The sequence below is a fragment of the Hippoglossus hippoglossus genome, chromosome 18, assembly GCF_009819705.1.
Source record: "Hippoglossus hippoglossus isolate fHipHip1 chromosome 18, fHipHip1.pri, whole genome shotgun sequence".
In the NCBI taxonomy this organism is placed as follows: domain Eukaryota; kingdom Metazoa; phylum Chordata; class Actinopteri; order Pleuronectiformes; family Pleuronectidae; genus Hippoglossus; species Hippoglossus hippoglossus.
In genome coordinates this window covers 9,134,408-9,153,098 of record NC_047168.1, presented here as the reverse complement: position 1 = coordinate 9,153,098, position 18,691 = coordinate 9,134,408, and the positions used below count along the sequence as shown (strand labels likewise).

At 43.0% G+C, this 18,691-nt stretch overlaps 2 protein-coding genes across 30 annotated transcripts in view; one reads left to right on the top strand and one right to left on the bottom strand.

The window, feature by feature from the left end:
• Positions 1-6,113, bottom strand: part of LOC117779360 (adhesion G protein-coupled receptor L3-like) — a 202,508-nt gene extending 196,395 nt beyond the window's left edge. For all 24 annotated transcript variants that reach the window (XM_034615465.1, XM_034615460.1, XM_034615468.1 and 21 more), the window contains exon 1: positions 5,986-6,113. The gene's annotated coding sequence lies outside the window, so the exon portion shown is untranslated. The remainder of the gene's footprint in view (positions 1-5,985) is intronic.
• Positions 6,114-18,438: 12,325 nt separating this feature from the next.
• Positions 18,439-18,691, top strand: part of LOC117779379 (multiple PDZ domain protein) — a 41,838-nt gene continuing 41,585 nt past the window's right edge. For all 6 annotated transcript variants that reach the window (XM_034615525.1, XM_034615526.1, XM_034615524.1 and 3 more), the window contains exon 1: positions 18,439-18,568. The gene's annotated coding sequence lies outside the window, so the exon portion shown is untranslated. The remainder of the gene's footprint in view (positions 18,569-18,691) is intronic.

Below are 18,691 nucleotides of genomic sequence, written 5' to 3'. Positions count from 1 at the left end.
AAAACATGAATTTAAGTGACCGTGTGGCTTTTCCTTGTAAAGAACCGTTTCTCTTTTGTGCTTCACTGTGGTTCAAGGTGCACTTTTCTTTTGACAATGGCCAGCGTGCAAACCCGCACCCGATATCTGCAGATACAGCAAGCCTGGAAACTAGGAAGCGATCTTCATTTTCTGCTCGCCAGCCAATTAGTGGTCAGATCAGGAGGTCCCAGTGGTTAAGGGAGGCGTAAATACTAACCGTCATTTCCATTCATTTGTATGCGGCTGCAGGTGCACTACCTTATTATGTATTCAAGCCCGAACCTGCCTCCCAAACAGGCCATAAATTAACTGCTTTTTAGAGCGTCGGCCTGAGAGAAGCATTGCATCTTTGTTTGAATCCTCATCACTGGTCTAAAGTTCACGGGTGGGGGGGAGTAGAAAATAAGCCCCTCGGTACAAAGGAAAGCCATTAATATTGTTGCAAAAGACTTGGTGTCATTCTATGAAATGCACACAGACAAAGGTATCAGATTTTTTACAGAGCAGTAAAGGGGTTGATGTAGTGCAGCCCTGTCAGGTTTTGTCGGTTTGATAGTTTTTGGATACCTTTTAACACCACCAACAGGGTCATAAGAGTGGCCTGGATTGCTTTAAATGCTAAGCTGACATTTTTTGGGTCCATATCTCCTGCAGAGAAAGTATCTTTTTTTTTTCACTCCCGAGGTATTTATTTGTTCCTTTGGCTGTATAGTTCTCTTTTTAGTGGAGCTAGGGGTTAACAATGTTATGCAACCATCTGCTTCTTGGGAAAACGTACGATTTTCTGAAAAACATCAGACAAACTCATCCCGGTTGCTGTACTGTTTATACTTGTCTGACAAACCTGTAGTGGCCCTTATCTTCATGCAACATTGCTATAGGAGTGTACTTCAAGACTAAAACAATGGCCTCTCCATTCACAAAATGATTACATATCCCGCATCGGCACAAGCTTGTTAATGCTCTGCACTCACGTCCCCCTTTTGCCACAGCCGCCTGCAGAAGTCGTCGAGTGTTAAAATGCGCCTGCTGAGTGTTTTGACCCCCCCAGGGATGACTGAACTAAGTGTCAGATTAAGGGCGGAGAGAGCGAGAGGGTGGATGGGGGGGGGACTTGCAGATAATTACAACAGCAGATTAAAACATAACGTCGTTTTTACAAAAGCACACTGGTCGTGGTAACGTACACAGGTGAGCTTTACAGTTTACCAAGCCTTGCAGGCCTTTATTAAAGTGTAATGCACAAAATATTACAGTGGTGCGCTTGTGGAATTCAAGAAGGCTTGGCGTGTTCCGTTCCGAATGCAACTTTAGCCGATTTCACGGTCGCCACATGATCTGATCTCCCGCTTCCACGCAAAAATAACATCTCGCCTCGTGTTTTTCTCTCGCTCATTGTCGGGGATTGTGGGTCAAGGAGAGAGCCGGTGCAATATTTTCATGACCTCGCCCTCAACAAAACACAGACTTACTGGAGTGGTGTAAAAAAAAAAAAAAAATCCCTGCAAATTCCGTTAGTGATTTAAAAGAGGCTCGTCAATACCCCACGCAGCCTCTCTCGCTCTCATCCGAACCACTTCTGTAAACCAGCCAGAGAGGAAAGAGCCTGGAATGACTTTAATAACCCCCCCCCGAAAAAATTTTAAAAAATCACGCTGGTAAATAATAGGTGTCGCTTCGGAAACCAAGTTTGGGCACCAACAGTGTGGATTTTTCTTACACTGTCAATATTTTGCACGTGGCGCAGATTGCCTCTCACCCCGTGGTTTTTCAAAAGCCTCTGACATTACTGCAGCACTATATGATACATTTTATCGCAGACATCAGACTGCAGTTGTATTTTCTATTTTAGAAATTTTGGGATTCCCGACCTGTGATGAACACACAAAAATGATTCATGCCAACACTTCAACTCCTTCGACAAAAATAAACCTGCAGACCTTATATATATCCAAACCTTTCACTGTGAACTATTTTCGAAGCCAAATATGCTCTTTTAGAAAAAGGCATTTTCCAGTGTGTCTTCCGGGTTCTTCTAGGTTCACAGTTTAAAAATGCACCGAAACATTTGGGGTCACTCACCACAGAGCCGCACAGCAACTGATTGTTCTTTCCATCAGCCGCAGTCTCCATTTCAACTGCGAGCCCCATTTCCTGCGGTTCGGTTTTCAGGGGGGCTGTGAAAGCTTCTGTCAAAAACCTCGGCGTCCAGGGTCTTTATGAGACGGGACAGCGAAAGTGTTGAGAGGCACAGACCTCGAGGACCTTTCCCTGCGCCCGTGTGCTTTCTTTTCTCATTTTCAGCTTTTTGCTTTTCTTCTTCCGTGACATTCCTGCCAGAGAAAGGGCCCCAGCGTATCAACCTGTCTCACTCCTAACAGCATGATAACTCTGGTCTTTGGGACCTGTGCAAAAAAAACGAAAAGGGCCTGGCTGGAGCAGCGGGTGAGATCTGGCCCACGGAAATGTGAATGCAGCCCAGCAGGTGGCCCGCCTCCTCTGTCATGCCACAGGTTTAAATATCATGTTTTAAGAGGTAAACAGTATAAATAGAGAAGTTGTATTTAGAGCATATACGTTTTCAGCCACCAAGGCTAACCTGTCTGTGGGGGTTGCTTTGGATATTCATTCAAAATCACAAGGGGAAAAGAAAGAAAAAATCAGCCAGCGATGAAAAAGCATCTTAAAAAGCATCATCTCCCTTCACCGAGGATGATTCTGTGACGCTTAACATGTCGGCATCAAGCCGCAGGGATAAGCAATCATTCAAATGAAAAAATAAATGTCAGAATCCATCATTTTTGACAATGTGTTTGAGAATTTCTGCCGTGTCTTCTTCTGTGGATTCCTTATTTTTTCGAACTCGCCAAAGATCCCATGCTGGGCTGTCAATCAAAGCCCTGATGTTCCAATGTGGAAAATAAGAAGTCGTGAAGTCGACTGTGTTCTTCTCATTAGGGATATTGCAAGTCTGGGGTCTGGTAGTGTTATAATTTAGAAAATAAGGTGAAGGCAAAAGTGTTAGATTAATGACTTCTGCAATGCCACACACACACACAGCGCATCAGCATTTCTGTTGGCCCCGAAATGTGTTACTTATTAAAAACTATCAATTAGTTGGTTTTCAATATAGCTGCTGATTAAATGTTGATCAAATGACTCATTGATTAATCAACTGCAAGTTTCAGCTCCACAGGAAACGCAGGCTGAGAGAAGGGATAAGTAATGTAGCTGTGCAATACTGCAAGAGCTGCAATGTTGCAGGTTGCATATATAACAGAGGCTTCTGAGTTTGTCCAAAAAAGAGGGATTGAGTCTTAACAACTGCACAATTTGTCTGACTTTTATACACACAAATACCAGGAACCCATAAGTGGTGAGCCCACACGTGGCAGGGAAAACATGAAAAGTGAACCACAACAGCCGTCGATATACTAAAAAAAGACGACTGAAATCTGAAAAAGGTTTGTGCAGCACACGACCTTGAGCATTCAAATCTGCAGGGAAAAAAGCAGAGAGATAAAGACATAAAAAAGGAATTCATTCATGCTGCCTTTCAGACCAGGGTCACCTACAACGGTATTTGGATGAAGGTTCTATCTGTGGGTTTTGTGTTGTTTTTCCAACGTGTGTGTGTGTGTGTGTGTGTGTGTGTGTGTGACAAACAGATGATTTTTGCCCTTTTAACAATGACTAACCTCATTAATACACCAATAATAGCCCATGCTGTACATAATCTGTACCATGAAGCTGCGTCCCACATCCACTAACCTGATAAGGGAAATTAGAGAGCCCATGCCTCCACCCACTCTGCAACAACACACTGGACCCCCTAAGCGTGCAATTGTCCCCAAAAAAGGCAAAACTCGACTAAAAAAATAAATGAAAACATGCCGATGGAACGAAAATCCCAGCGAGTGGGTGAGAAAAAGGGGGGGAGCATCACAAAGAGTGGGATTATTTCTGAAGAACAATACAAATGACCCAACACAGAAAGAACATGCTTTGTAATGAGGGCATCAAATTAACCCATATTAGTGTGCAACACGTGCAATTTAGCACAGTACAGCATGGGAAGAAGGATTTTAGTGTTGGATTTACACTGCAACAGACATGATAGAATAATAATTATCTCTAAAATGCAGTTTATGAATCCAGTAAAGTGTTTTCTATCAGTATCACTATCTCACTGTTCATTTACCCAAGACGTCCAATTCTATCAATATGTAAAACAGAGGCACGTGTTCATCGCCACCTTCCAGTTAACGCACTGCAGGAAAACTATTACTTCCAACGCAGCTCCGTCCCATCAGGTATGACACCAGATGCTCAAGTTCAACTGCTGTTATAAATAAATGTAACCCAGATGATATTCCACGAGGAGCCGCGTTTAGCTGAATCCAAACGGATGAGACAGGAAAACAAAGTGCAGGTTGACATAACCGTTTAGGCAGAAAGCATCAAATGTCCCCTAGAGTTTCCCCCTGGAGGAGGAAGTCAAGGTTTCCACTGCTGGTAAAAGAAACCAAGTGTGTGTGTGTGTTTGGGGTGTATGTGTGTGTGTGTGTGTGTGTGTGTCATCTGCTTGAGGGCACTTGCACCAATGCAGATTATGTGACAGATGGCACTGCAGTCCTGGACGTAATGAACACAGCCTAATTGTCAGATAAGGAAACAACCAACAAGCAGAATGCTGATGATATGTTCTGCAATGTGGGGCGAAAAAGCAAATCAACAGCGTGGAAGTTGGTTCACGCTTCTTGAAAGACAAGAAGCCAAACGCCTGGCTGAAATAAAAAAAGAACTCAGCACCAATTCAAGATTTCAAACCATTAACTGGGAATGAAGGGGCGTTATTAAAACTTCAGATCCCATTCAAAGCGACGGGCTCGGCTATACCTTTCTTTCCACTCGGACTGTGATGTTGAAAGACAGTGTGCTGTTCTCGGATCAAAGCGTTCAGTACAGTGCCCCCCCCCTCAACCCCGCACTTCTCCCAGACACAGGACTCGGCCTGCAGCAGAGCACAGCTCTCCATCCCCTCTTTCCCCTATGTGTGGATTAAAAAATGATGATATTTGCTGTGCAGTATTTATGGGTTGCTGTTTTTTTTTTGGGGGGGGGGGGGGTTTGCAGTGGTATTCTGCAAAAAAAAAAGCCAACAGTGGCACTTTGGAAGAACATGTAAATGAGTGGACTGGCTGAGAGGGGGGGGGGAATAAAATAAACATGAAAACTGCACATGCACCGACACCAATAGCTGTACTTCGTTTCTTTTTGCACATTGTCAACCCCACCGTGAAGAATGCACCATCACTGCATCACCCAACGTGGTTCACTTTGGACGACAAAACTGCACCAGAACAAGAAGGGGGGGGGGGGGGAAAGGGGGGAGGGGGGGCTGCGTTGGTATACAATTCATGATTCAAGCACCTTTTTTTCTTTTTTTGGGAAGACAAATTACGCTTCACGCGCTCAGATACTGACTTGGCTTTATCACGGAGAAACAAGGTGGCTGCACATTCAGTTTAAATGTCAAGGTTGAATGGGGGGGGGGGGGGGGGGGGGGGAAGACTAATTCCCTGCATGACTCTAAAAATCCTGCAACTTGCGTCCAATACAGGCAACTTCTCTTTCCACATTGCCCCATTGATAATGCAACTCGTACAGGGGCACACTCGATTAGTCGAAAAGAGGTAATTGATTAGCGGCTCGTCGATATGTGATCGGTGCTGATTCCACCTGAACGCGCACTGGATGAGCCCAGTTAAAAGTAATTAAGACGGGGGGAGCGCGTGCCAGTGACTGACATGGTGAGACCGTGCACATCGCACCGCCGCGGGGGCTCCGTTCACCGGGGGGGTGGGTGTACCGTCGCCCTGGTGGTGGTGGCCGTGGATGTGCGCACGGACGCCGGGGGAACACATACGCGCTTCTCGGCTGAGGGAACAAATCATGACTTACCCCACTGGGTTCCAGGGCGAATCACCGGTGGAGAGGAGGGTAAATCTCGCGTCCTTCCATTCAAAGTGTGAACTGTCTTTTTCAGGGGGGGAACCGTCCTTTGACGCACAGTGTGTGTGTGCGTGATGGTGGTGGTGGTGGTGGTGGGGGGGGACAAAAACCCCAAAACTGTTGTCCTCCTCCTCCCTTTTCGCCCCAATATCCTCAAAACAACAACAAATCTGCCGTGCGTCCACACAATCCGAGTCGCGGTGGTGATGTGGCTGGAGGAGAAACAAGCAGGTTCCCTCGTGTTGTATCCGCGCCGCTACATCCCTTTATGGCACAAGGCGTCCGTCCTCCTGCGCGGGGGCTACATCACGTCCCATGCAGCTTTGGAAGGGCGAAACGCCAGCAGCCTTTCGATATCACCAGGAAAAAAAAGAGACAAAAACAAAAACAAAAAAAGAGTATCCAGAGGAATTGCACGAAAAAATAATTTAAAAAAAAAGAAGAGAGGAGATCTTGTGAGGAAAAGCTCCGCCGGAGGGAGAGAGAGAGAGAGAGAGAGGAGGAATCTCAACTTGTTCGGGGTCCAAACGGCTGCTGAGCTCCCCGCGACAATGACAAACCAATTGTGCGCACTGGCTGCGAGTAATTCTGTGTGGAGCACCGAGAGGGGTTTGGAGAGCCGGGGAAAAGGTGAGAGGCAAAACTCGGATGTGGATTCGCCGCTCACGCCGAATACTCGGGCTCCACCTAGCAGCGAACACGAGATAGCAGGCCCCCTTTTTTCTCTCTCCCACCTTACACAATATAGCTTTTGCCTTTTGGCTTGGCGAGGAGGAGAACCTGTGTTATATTACATTCCGTCTGTGCGCCCGTGGGCTGCAATATTCATGTGAAAAATCCGCTGTCTCCCTCCTGCAGGATTCAAAGTGTAACTGGTGTGAGAACTGTCCATCGATAGTTCAATGGAGGAGGATGCAGCCCTGATGAGCTGATGAGTGAAGATGCCCCCAAACAAAACAAAAAAAGACACTAGTGACAAGGTGTGGCGGATGAACTGCAGCATAATCAAGCTTGGTTTAAAAAAAAAAAAGGGTTTGAGGATTGCAGAAAGTTAATTAATTCCTAAACTGTATTCTCCAGGGGGGGAATTCTCTGCTTGTATGAGATGTGTTAGCATCTGGGTTTTCCTCCACAGTTTATCCTCAAAGAAGAGTTAATGGTCCATTCTCTGGCTGGAAGCTAATTATTCATACAGATCTGTTTGCTGGAGGCTGCTGCTGTAGCGCCTTCTTAGTATTCCAGCACATCTACTGTAACTCCAGCCGTTCCTTTGACTGCCTTTTCTTTTCTTTTTCTCAAGCTGGTGACGGCATGAAACGTGCACAACCAAAAAAAAAGCCTTTTGCTGAATCGTGCCCGAGAATGTGCGGATGCATTTTGAGCCACTGAAAAAAATAAAGGATCAAAAATCATTCCATGTCTTGATCTTGACCTTTTGAACGCATGCACCAGCTGCAGCCCACTTACAGCTGGAGCCGGCCAGCTTTCACCCTCTCAATCACCCTAAAGCCAATTAATCACTTTAACAATCCTAATTACAATCAGACAATAACAAGTAATCATTCAATCCCATCACCCAGTGCTCGGCTAATGAGCCCATGCGAGCGCGGACCTGGTGGAGGCACATTGTTTGCACTTGTTTCCTGTCTGAAAAACACCTTGAACTCCTGAACGCGCCCCGAATGAAAAATAACCCCGGCTGCCTGCGTTTGAAGAAACGCAGCGTTATCTCTCCCTGGCACCGCTTCCCCGTGCACCCCTCCGACGCAAATGGATTTCTCCAGGTAGAGCACTGACCAAAGCCGGCTGCCATTACACTTGCATAAAGCAGGTAGCTTTAAAGCGGTGCCTTAAGTGCCATGCAATATGCTGCACCCCCAAAAAATACAAGAGCCACAAAATACAGAGGCTCCAAAATAGCAGTGACACGAATGCTACACCACCGGTGGATATACAGACGCCGACAGACTAAAAGAATACAAGTCGGAATCGAATCAGCTCCTATTTATCTTCTCTTTAGCTCCTCATGATTAAAGTATCCACAAATGCATATCCTCCACTGAAGTGGAAAAGCAGTTAAAGAAACAGTGAAGTGAAGTCACACCACATATCTCGTTTCACTGCCGGGAAAGAAAATCACAGGAGCAATAGCAAATGTCCCTGAACTGCATGAATATGGCAGTTTCCCTTTGAAAAGGAATGTGAACTGTGACTCTAAATCGTCGTATAATTTGGAATCAAAGCACAAAGGTATTTCCATTCAGTGCTCGTCAGTTTTTTGGCACTCGGTTATTCAAAGTTGTAAAGCAAAGGAAAAGCGCCATCGAGACAACTGTTGGAGCTTCCCAAATGACAATGAACGGCCCGCTGCGAGAAATCAGACACGTCAGATTTTATGCTAATAGACAATACCCATCAGCGACATAAAAATACCTTTTATTCCATTACCGCTAGTAGCTCATTCCCAGCAAATGGATCAGCCCAAGGATTCGTTTTTTTGTATTTGATGCTGGAGGAGATTTTTATTTGCACGCTAATCCTAAACTAACTGTCCTCAAGACAACAAGATAACATCAGATGTCTGCAGGGGAAAAAAAGCCCAGAAAAAAACCCGTCGACCCAGCACCACACAACACACACACAGAATTACCCTCTGGTTTGTGAACATGTAGCACTGAGCGGCTAACAACATTGATATTCCTCTCAGGAGTCGGTGGAGTTAGAAGAAGAGTGATTATTGGATTTCTGTTTAATGCTGCTACCTGTTTGCTTAAAAGTGAGTTGTGTGAACTTGAAATGCCTCATTTTGGTGTCTGTTTGTCCCCGCTGTTCCCAAGTAGATTAAATCAGTTATCGTCGGTTTAACATGTATTCAGCATCAATGAAATCAGAGCTCTAATGTGTAAACAGAATATTAAAATTGCTGTTTCATAAGTTACTATAACTTACTTCAAAAAACAAGTCTATGGCAGCAGGTTGCATCAGCATTTAGGATTCAGAATCAAAGTTAGTGCATCGATATCAAAATGGGGTATTTCGTGAGTACTTGTGTTTTTCCATGTGCTGTAAAACAAGCACGATAAACTCAAATTAACCTGAAAAGCTGCATTTTGAGCTATGAACAAAACTTTTATTTGCAGGTTAGATTCAAACGCATTTAATTTCACAAAGCTAGAGTCTCTTTTTTTCCATAGAGAAACCCGGAGAATGAAGAATTAACATTTTTTACACAACAGGCTGAAAATGTCCCGTTGTGTTTTGGTATTTGTTTTGTAATTACATTTAAGCACGCTCATAGTGTCTGAGTCTATTTATTTGTATCAGAAAAAAGGCTAATTGAAAGGCTGATTTCCTTGTCAGCGCCCACATTTGTAGTTCTGTGGCAATATGTATAATTGCGTGTACATTACGCTAATGCAGAATATCCAGCTGCCAACACTGAATTTACTAAACACAGCGAGTTAAGCACCTGAGACACAGATGTAATTGAACACCATAAAGTGACGCGCGGCACTATAAAACCTCTGTACAGCTTCTCACCTGCTGCTGCCAAATATAAAGCTGTTCAGGAAAACAAAAAGAAAACACGAGGCTTTTGGGGACAGTTGTCGTGCAAAGTGAATCCAATAATGTCGAACTCTCCTTTCTCCATGTTAATCCATGCTAGCAAGCCTCGTGCTGACACGCGTGGCTACAGACTGTTCTCGGCTGGTGGGGAAATGTGAGGATGTGTTCTTGTGGACTACAGAGAAAATAAACCTTTGGGATGTTTGGGCTAAAACTACATGAGAAGATCAGCAAAGTGGGAAATGGTCATTTATACGACAATAGGTTGTCGTATAAAGACAAAAGTTGGACTAACTGGACACTCTCTATGATTGTAGTTTGGTCAGGTTTAGGCCAAGTGCCAACCCGTCGCCAAACGGTTTGTGAACTGGAATGCTGAAGCCTTAAGCCTTGGTTCTTCTAAACAAGAAGTAACCATATTTGGCGGAGCAGGAGGTGAGTCTGACCCACCTACACCTGCACCCATTGGATGGTAATAGCCGTCAATCACACGGTATCCATTGCACAAATCATACAGTGCTTTATCTTCTATTTTTTCTCTGAAATAGGACCACAAGTTACAAATTAAACATCATGCTTTATTGGAGAAGACATAAAACTAGCAATTGAGATCATAAACTCCATGTGAAAATGTTTACAGACGTTATAAAACAATAGGGTCTTTTGCTTATTGACATCCATAGAAACTGATCTTTTTGCAACCAGTGGAATCGCCCTCCGCTGGTCATTTGTGCACTTGAGCATCAGATTCACTTTCCAGACCCGGAGTCTACATCCATCTTTGGTTTAGCCACAGACACAACTTAGGTCAAGAGGAAACGTGTGGAACTTTGAGAAAACCAATGACACTTTCTTCCTCAAACACTTAAAAGTATCCATAACACTCCTTGCCGCAGAGTGTGACTGAAATTACTAAGGCAGTTTGCAGACTTTATAAGTCACGGTTGCACTACGCTTTAGGATTGCACACTATCCTGTAATTGCAATGTGTGGCCACACTGGCCCCTATTAAACAAAAGTTATATGGACTCACTTATTTTGACTTTTGGGTTAATGAACCACACGTTTAAAAGCTGAAATACTTGGTTCAATTTAAGGAGAGACTTGGTGATGATGGTAAAATGAAATCAGCTGAAATTAACTGCAAGGATTATTGATTTATGAAATTAACAGCCAGAGGGAAAGGCCCAACGACATCCCTGCCCAAGGTACATCTGTTCTCGAGCCACATCCAATTTGATTATCTACGACTATCCACTGTCTAAAAGGTTTTATAGCACTAAAAAAAGACCACTACCTTGAATCTGCATTTGTTGCTGACAGACAAGAATCATAATTCCCACTGCCACTACAGAACTTTGTCACAGAACACTAGATATGCACCGTTTTAAACATTTGAACAAATAATAAATGCTGTGTTTTATCTCTCATGGGGGAAATATCTTCTATAACAACACCGGGGAGATGTGCAATGCAAAACTAAAATAAACAGCTGATATGACAAAGAGGAGACTTCTGTATATCAAGTCCCAAAATCTGTACATTTATTCCAAAACCAAGGCCGTTCGTTCTTCATCAGATACTAGTGAAGGTCGGAGGAAGGTCCTGTGACTAAAACGTGGTTTCTTTCTTTTTGTATTCAAGATATAAGCTGAACCTGAATGCAGTGGTTGGGAACACCAGCACATTTGGGAGCAGGCTTTGGTGGCACACTGACAATAAGAGTGTGCTAGGTTGAATATTGCATGACCCCTAATCCCTCTTGATTTAAAATCTGGTACAATCTGTTCATCTATACAACTTATCTTGCATCAGTAAATCAATTTGCACGGGCTTCTCTATGTATCGCATAGTTATCATTGTTTAACTTTAGTGTGTGCGTGATTTATGACTGCCCACAGTCAGTGGGCAGGACTGTGTGCCCACATCCAACGTTACATCAGCCGCAGCCGACTTCACGACGCAGCACCTACATTTCTTTTCACCCACTGCAGTGCAGCCTCAACTCTTCAACACTTTAGGGAGAAACTTCGGCAACGACGTCAATTCAATCAAACAAAAATGAACTAACACGATAAACTTTTCTCAGGGTTGACTTACAATTAGCTTCAATGGCAAAAAGTAAGTCAGTCTAGCAGCTCAAACTGTCACGAGTCGGTTTACATGCACGAACCACCAGGCTGGTCATGACTGTGTGTTTTTGTGTGGGAGTCCATGTGCAATGCCGACCTGTTTCTGTTTGGTGGGGTGGGACAAGGTAAAGGTTTCCCTTTTGAACCTCGTTCAAATGATGACTCAGACATGTTGCAGTCAGCCTAAATAGAAATGCTTGCATAATTTAATTGACAATCGGCTCCTATCCACTTTGGATGGGATTTGACACAAACTTTAAAAAAAACGAGGGTATAATTCAATATCCTGGAATGAAAAGCTCTCTCCTCTGCTGGATGAGTGTGAGCACGAGTGTGTGTGTGTGTGTGTGTGTGTGTGTGTGTGTGTGTGTGTGTGTGTGTGTGTGGCACACTCCTTCTGTCATATAGGTTGTGTTGTGTGGGTCCTTGCTTGTGTGGAAAAAGTGGAAAGATCATATAGAAGAGCACTGAATCCACTTGTTTTTAAGTATAAGGTGCATTTATTATTTAGCACTGTTGGCGCCCATTGTTTCTAAAGCTTTTTGTCCTATAGCTGCTGTAAGTCTAAGTCTAAGTTGTGTTTGCGTGTGTTAACAAATGTATCTCAATACCACAACAACAGGAGTGAACTATGTACCTACACTGTTATCTGTGTGTTCCTTGAGATTTGAGTGTGACCCTTTATGACTGAAATAAAATCACTGCAACGCAAAAAACACAGCAGCACATATACAGAGTCACCACAAAGAAAACGACAGGAACTTTTTTTTTTTTCAAAGACTTCTTTGACGCACACTTCATTATTTCCCCAACAGCTTCTACTCGTCGCACTCAGCTTTGCACAACATGATACATGTGCACACTTTGGAAAAGTGGCTCCTTCCACAGCTATTTATGTTATTTTAAGCTGTAGGTAAACTTGGGGAGAAGATATGAAATCTTCAGAGATCGTTGAACAGCAAAAGGAGTGATGCTACTACTGTTTTTGCGATTCTGATGTTATGCATAGTAGTTCAGGCCAATGCATCGACTTTTACACATTGTAGACTTTCTATTATTAGTTAAGTGTGTGGAGTCGAGGCAAACTTTCTCTGCTTTTGCAGGAAAAAAATATCTTACAGCACAGAAGGCAGCTGTTGAAATGTCTAAAAATTGATGGTGAGCTACTTACCTAGAAGCAGGCAACAGATGAGGTGAGCAACTACAGTCAGCTCGCTGGTTAGTGGTGCATTCACCAGTTTAAGTAGCCAGATGTTCCCCCTCAGGAGGTGGTGGAGACCAAAATGGACCTAGAAGGACAGTAAATATTCTGCTTACATTTAGATGGCAAACAACATGACATTGCTGGATGTGTGTCTTTGGGTCACAAGTTTTCCACAACAAATTTAAGCCATTATCTGCTGAGACAAAGAAAAAGGTGCCGAAGTCTGATCTGTTTGTTTGTCTCCATAAGTGTATTCATGCAGTGAATAATCCAAATCAAAAACACAGTGATGGAAAGCTGATCAAATACTAGAATTAATGAGGTCTTTATATATCTGTTGAGACAACAAACACACATTTGCAGAGTTGCAATGCTGTCTGGAACATCCCTGCATTAATTAATTGTGTCTTTATCAGCTCTAAATTCGGCTGACTGGATATCCAACAATAAAGAAGTGATCATGCGTATCACTACATGGAAGATCAGTTAACAAGCGGACAGATATCTCAGCAATTCCTGACAAGATGCACTAATTTCCACCCTGTCACACAAAGCATGACAGTCACTTCCTCCGTAGTTAGAAGCACCCATGAATATTTGAGATGCTGTCTTTTAAAGTTTGGAAAATGTCGACCAAAACAGCTGAAACTAACCAGATGTTGGTCGTATGAGAGCCACATTATGTTGCTGTAACTTTTAAAACGTCCAAAATGCCTTCTTTCCACAAGCTTCCCCTAATAATTACCCGAAAATTATAATAACAAAGTAATTAAATTCAAGCAGGGCTCCAAAGTGTTGTCAGGCCGTCAGTTCACAGCTACAGAAACATATGATTAAAGACACAAACAAGCTGACATTTATTTCTACCACTGTGTAAAACTCCGATAAAGTATTGAAGACAGCCTAAAAATATGCAATTACTAGGCATCAGATGGCAAACTGTACAAAAGGGCTAACCTACCATTAAGACCATTAAAACAACAACAACCATCATTTAACACACACTCTGTGGAGAGTCTGCATATGCACCTTCAAGCTTATTAGTATTGTAAAAAGTTAGTGTAGTGGAAAATTCAACTGACCAGTGTCTAAGGTATTGGAAATCCCCCTGACCAGGTGTCTCACTGCTGTGATACTGTCTACCTGACAGGATGGAACCCTTACTTGGTGGTGTCTCACTGCTATGACCTTGATCAACAGGGTGCATGCCCTTATTTGGTGATGTTTTTCTTCCAACTGCTACAGCGGACGGACAGGCACAGATGATGATCTCATGTCTTTCATGTCTTTTTTTCATATTATGTTCTATGTAACGCCTCTTTGTATAAGTTCTGGCTTTTGTGAACTTGCGGCCAGTTCCATTTTGAGCACCCGTGCTTGTTGTGTAACCTCTGCAGAGTTTACTATTATAAAGACTCAAAGGCAACTCCAGTCTGAGAATTTCATTATTTCAAATCTCAAGATGAATTTCCATCACATTAGTTACATGAAAACTTGGTGCTCAACTGTTGAAAAAGGCTGCAGGATGATGTGTCGGACAGTTTTTATTTTTCTATCTTTGTTATTGTATTGCCACTGTGTTGCGTGATTGTGCAAATAAATTAATCAAATCAAATGTTCCCTTCAGGAGGATTTGCAAGAATCTTTATTTTGGTCAAATTTTCATTTTGGTGCTACATTGTGTTATAATTAACCAACTAGGATCTTTTCCTCCAAGGCTGTGGTCGCCACCTGGTGGCTGGCTGCAGTAAAGGTCACAAATCCCATCTCCTCTATGTTAATAGTTGGGACATGGAACAATTTAAAAAGTCAAATTATACCTGTAATGATTTATTCTTGTCACAGCGACGATTGTTCAAAATCTGACTGTTATAGTTCAGTACTCTATCAAAATTGTAAACAGTTGATTTAGATTTTTAAGGTTTGGCTGGGTACAGTATTTGGTTTGCACATGCACGCCTCCAGGAGGCACGAGCCAATTGATGCCGGTGACCCCGTGCCTTCTCCTCCAGCGCGCCCCTCCACATCATAATTACTGGAGGCAGCATGAGCTGTCAGAGAGGGTCCACGGGATTGGCATTAAATTTTATTTGCGCATTCACATTGCCAACAGGAACGGAGCTATTGATTAGCTTTGACCCGTGTGACCTTTTCCTTTACAGCCATATCAGGACAAATTTTTCAATTTTCAATTTTATGACCCCCAATGACCTACTGACACGAAGCTAGAATTCCCTCTAGGATCAGCATCATCCAACTCTTGCATTCTCAAAATCTTTGCTTTATCTTTACTGTCGTGTGCCATTTACTACCATCGACCCCCACAGCTGCGTATTTACTAGCCGTCTTGTAAATTACTGTAAAATTCAAGTCGCAAAGTGGAATAAGGATTAAAGAAAAGATTTATAAAGGACGTACTACTACCTGCGTTTTTATTCCAGCATACTTTGTGTGAAATAAAATCACTATGCCCTGACTCTTTCTCTGAGCTGTTTTTTTTTTACATCTTGTGGGATGTTATAATTTGAAAGGCTATTTCAATGTTGATGGCTCTACTGGCAATAAATCAAGGCTGGCAGACAATGCCAGCTTTCAGTCTGCCAATAGGACTCCGTGATTGAATTTGCGAACCCTTCAGGGCATTTCTTTATTACACCGTATGACTTCACACACTTAGCAGCTTTCCCATTGAAGCACGGGATCTGGAAGTGAGTTCCTTGAAGAGCAAATGTGTGTTTAGGTTCAGGTACTGACATCCTGTGTGTGTGTGTGAGTGGTGTCATTTTATTGCTAAATTATTGCGACCGTGAATAACCTCGCTATTAATCTCCACATTTAATTGTACAGTTTAAGCTCAAGTGGGAATTTGACTGACATGCAGTGCTTTACGCCATCTATCTATAGACCTAGTGTGTCCGCTTGAAGCAAACATAACCAATGGTGCTAGTTGGTTTATTGCCACAGAAAGTACAGTGTATTGAGTTTTATTTGAACATTGTATTGCAAGCTACCTTCACAAATCTAGAAATTATAGAATCATACAAAGACGCCTTGATTAAACATCTCACCTTGGTTTTCGCTCGCCCTTAATGAATCGAGAGGAAAATGCATTTGCCCGTTAAGTACATTTTAATTCCCGTCCTCGCAAATATTTTTTTGCACTGAATGAACCTATTCATCCTCAGCTTTAACTAAACCGAGCTGGACTATTTCAAATGGTTAAATGAAATGAACAAATGAAATGAAACCCAAGCAAGTATGAGTAAGTAGGCTAGAGTAAAAAAAAAACCAAATGAATGAAAACACATAATAAAGATTTGAATCCAATTACCAGACAAAGGCTGCTGAAGGCCTGTAATAGGCAGGTACAAAAATACAAAACGCTGAAGCTGCCGAGCACTGAGCTGAGATGTATTTTCTCCCTCCACTCTTCTCTTCTCTCTTGTTTCAATCTCTTCTTTTTCGGTGTTTGGCTGAGTCAGACCTCCCACATAAAAGTGGCTTATTGTCAGAGTAAGAGGGGAGTTACAGGGTGGATAAGAGGAAAGGCAGAAGTAAAGATATAAATGGTGAGGGGGGATTTAGTCAGTATCAGCTTCCTGAAAGCAGCTTTCATCCCCCTACTTCTTGCTGAAATGACTTCTTACTGCGTGACCCTGCTCCTTCCTGCCTTCCCCCTGAGGTTTCGATCCATGACGGCAACAGGGTCCTTGAGTTGGTAACAGTGAGGGCATAAGGCAAAACTTGATCAACAACTTGGCCACACAACACCTTCGACACAGTTCTGTGTCCTTGACGACGGGGGGAAAACCGGCACAAATAATCACTGTGTTCATGTTTTGGTTTTGTTAGATATGAGTCATGAGTCAACAGCTTCTGCCCCAGAGGGCGTTTGAAACATTTCATTTCGAGTAACGGCTCATATCGAATTTGATAAGCGTGGAGCATTGCGGACAGAAATAGTGTATAATCCTCTGAGCAGGACACGCAGAGAATGTTGTCCTTTCCCAAGGTGCTTCCTGGGCCTAAAAATACTTTACTCTCTACTTTTTATCAAATTAAAAACATGTATCTTTTAGTGCATATGAATGTTTAACGTTAAAATGTGTGGGTCTCAGCTATAGACTGTATATAAAGACGGACGGCCCATCTTTATATCATCAAATAACCCAAAATACCACCCGGATATACATCAGTGTGACGTGTACTCTGACTTTCTGATTTGGTTCATGCCTCATCCACTAACATGGAGGAGACGGGATTTAAGACCTATACTGCAGCCAGCCACCAGGGGGCGATGGAGATGCTTTGCCTTCACTGCTGGGGATCTGTCATGACTTCACATACAGCCTCAGCCTTCACTGTTTGTGTAGGAGTGTGCTAACGATGTCTTGCTTGTGTGCGCACGTGCCAGATAAACTAAATGTTTGTTGCACTCATTCATGTTTCATTAGCAGGATGAACAACGCTGTTCTCTCACAGCAGTGTTGCCCGATTCACCAAGAATAACTCTGTTCATAAATTACTCATTACTTTAGCTGTAGAAACGACAGTGAAACAGTGAAAACCCTGATGAAACGTGAACCTTTACATTTGTGTTTGTGTCAATCCTGCCAAGAATGAATCCCCTGCAGCGATGTTTGTAATGATGAACTCATCTCTGTTTGTTTTTTCTACGTGCGACTCTAATGCAATAATAACAGTGTTACTTTTTGCTTTGTTATTTTACTCAGGATTTTAATAATTGAAGGGGCCCAACTCTACTGCCTTGGATCTGTGCCCTTAATATTTTAAAGATTTGTTTCACAGACCATCGTAAAAAGATGATATCCTCCTGAGAAACTTTACTGTGAATCACCTCTGTTATATATTATTATATAAACACAGGGACTTTTTAGTAGTTTTATTAAGTGTGGGTCTGCTCTTGAGACTGATACAGATTCCTCTCAGGTTCATGGCTGGATTAGCAGCGGAGCACAGTAACACAGTCCCAGGCTCCATAAATATTTTACTTTTAGTAATTATCTGTTAAGAGTTTACAAAATGTAATTAAAATAACATCTGGCTCATTCTTTGTTTTGCAGACTTGAGGCCCAGTCTAGCAGAGGGGCTCATTTTAAAATCACTTGGTCTTTTCCGGTTTTTATAGTCCTTTATATTCATATTTTGAAAATTTGACGGTTTTAACGTTCTTGGTTTTTGTTTATTTTGGATGTTGTAAGGGGGAAAAGTTGAAATTTAAAAAAGTTGAAACTTCCTAAGATTATTTATATTCATATTATGATGATGAACAGTTTGAGGCCCCCCCCCCTTGGGACTTTTTTCTTGGGGCCCCAGTAGACTCTAGAATCGCCAGTGGTTTTTTAGTTCTTGTATATTTTGCCTGTGTCACCCTGGAGGTCCTGATCCGGGGCTTTGACCTCCAGCCCTGGGTGCGGGGTGCAGCCAGCAAGCGGCGCTTCAGTCGCGGCTGAGCCGGACATGTCCACAGAGGATCGGGTTACACTCTGGTGACGCTACGCCCCATCTTTAAGCCCCGGTCTGAGCGCCGTTAGCCGCGGGACAACACAGGCTGAGGCCGGGACACCGTCTGCCCGCCGGGGGAAAAGTAGAGGCTCCCCCGCTGAATGTAAGTGATATTTACTGACGGCTTTTCTTTGTGAAAGGCTCCTGAACACTCATGTGCGATAACTTGTTTCTTTAAAAAGCTAATACTCGTCTTTGTTCGCTGCGCGGCCGCTAGTGTGAGGAA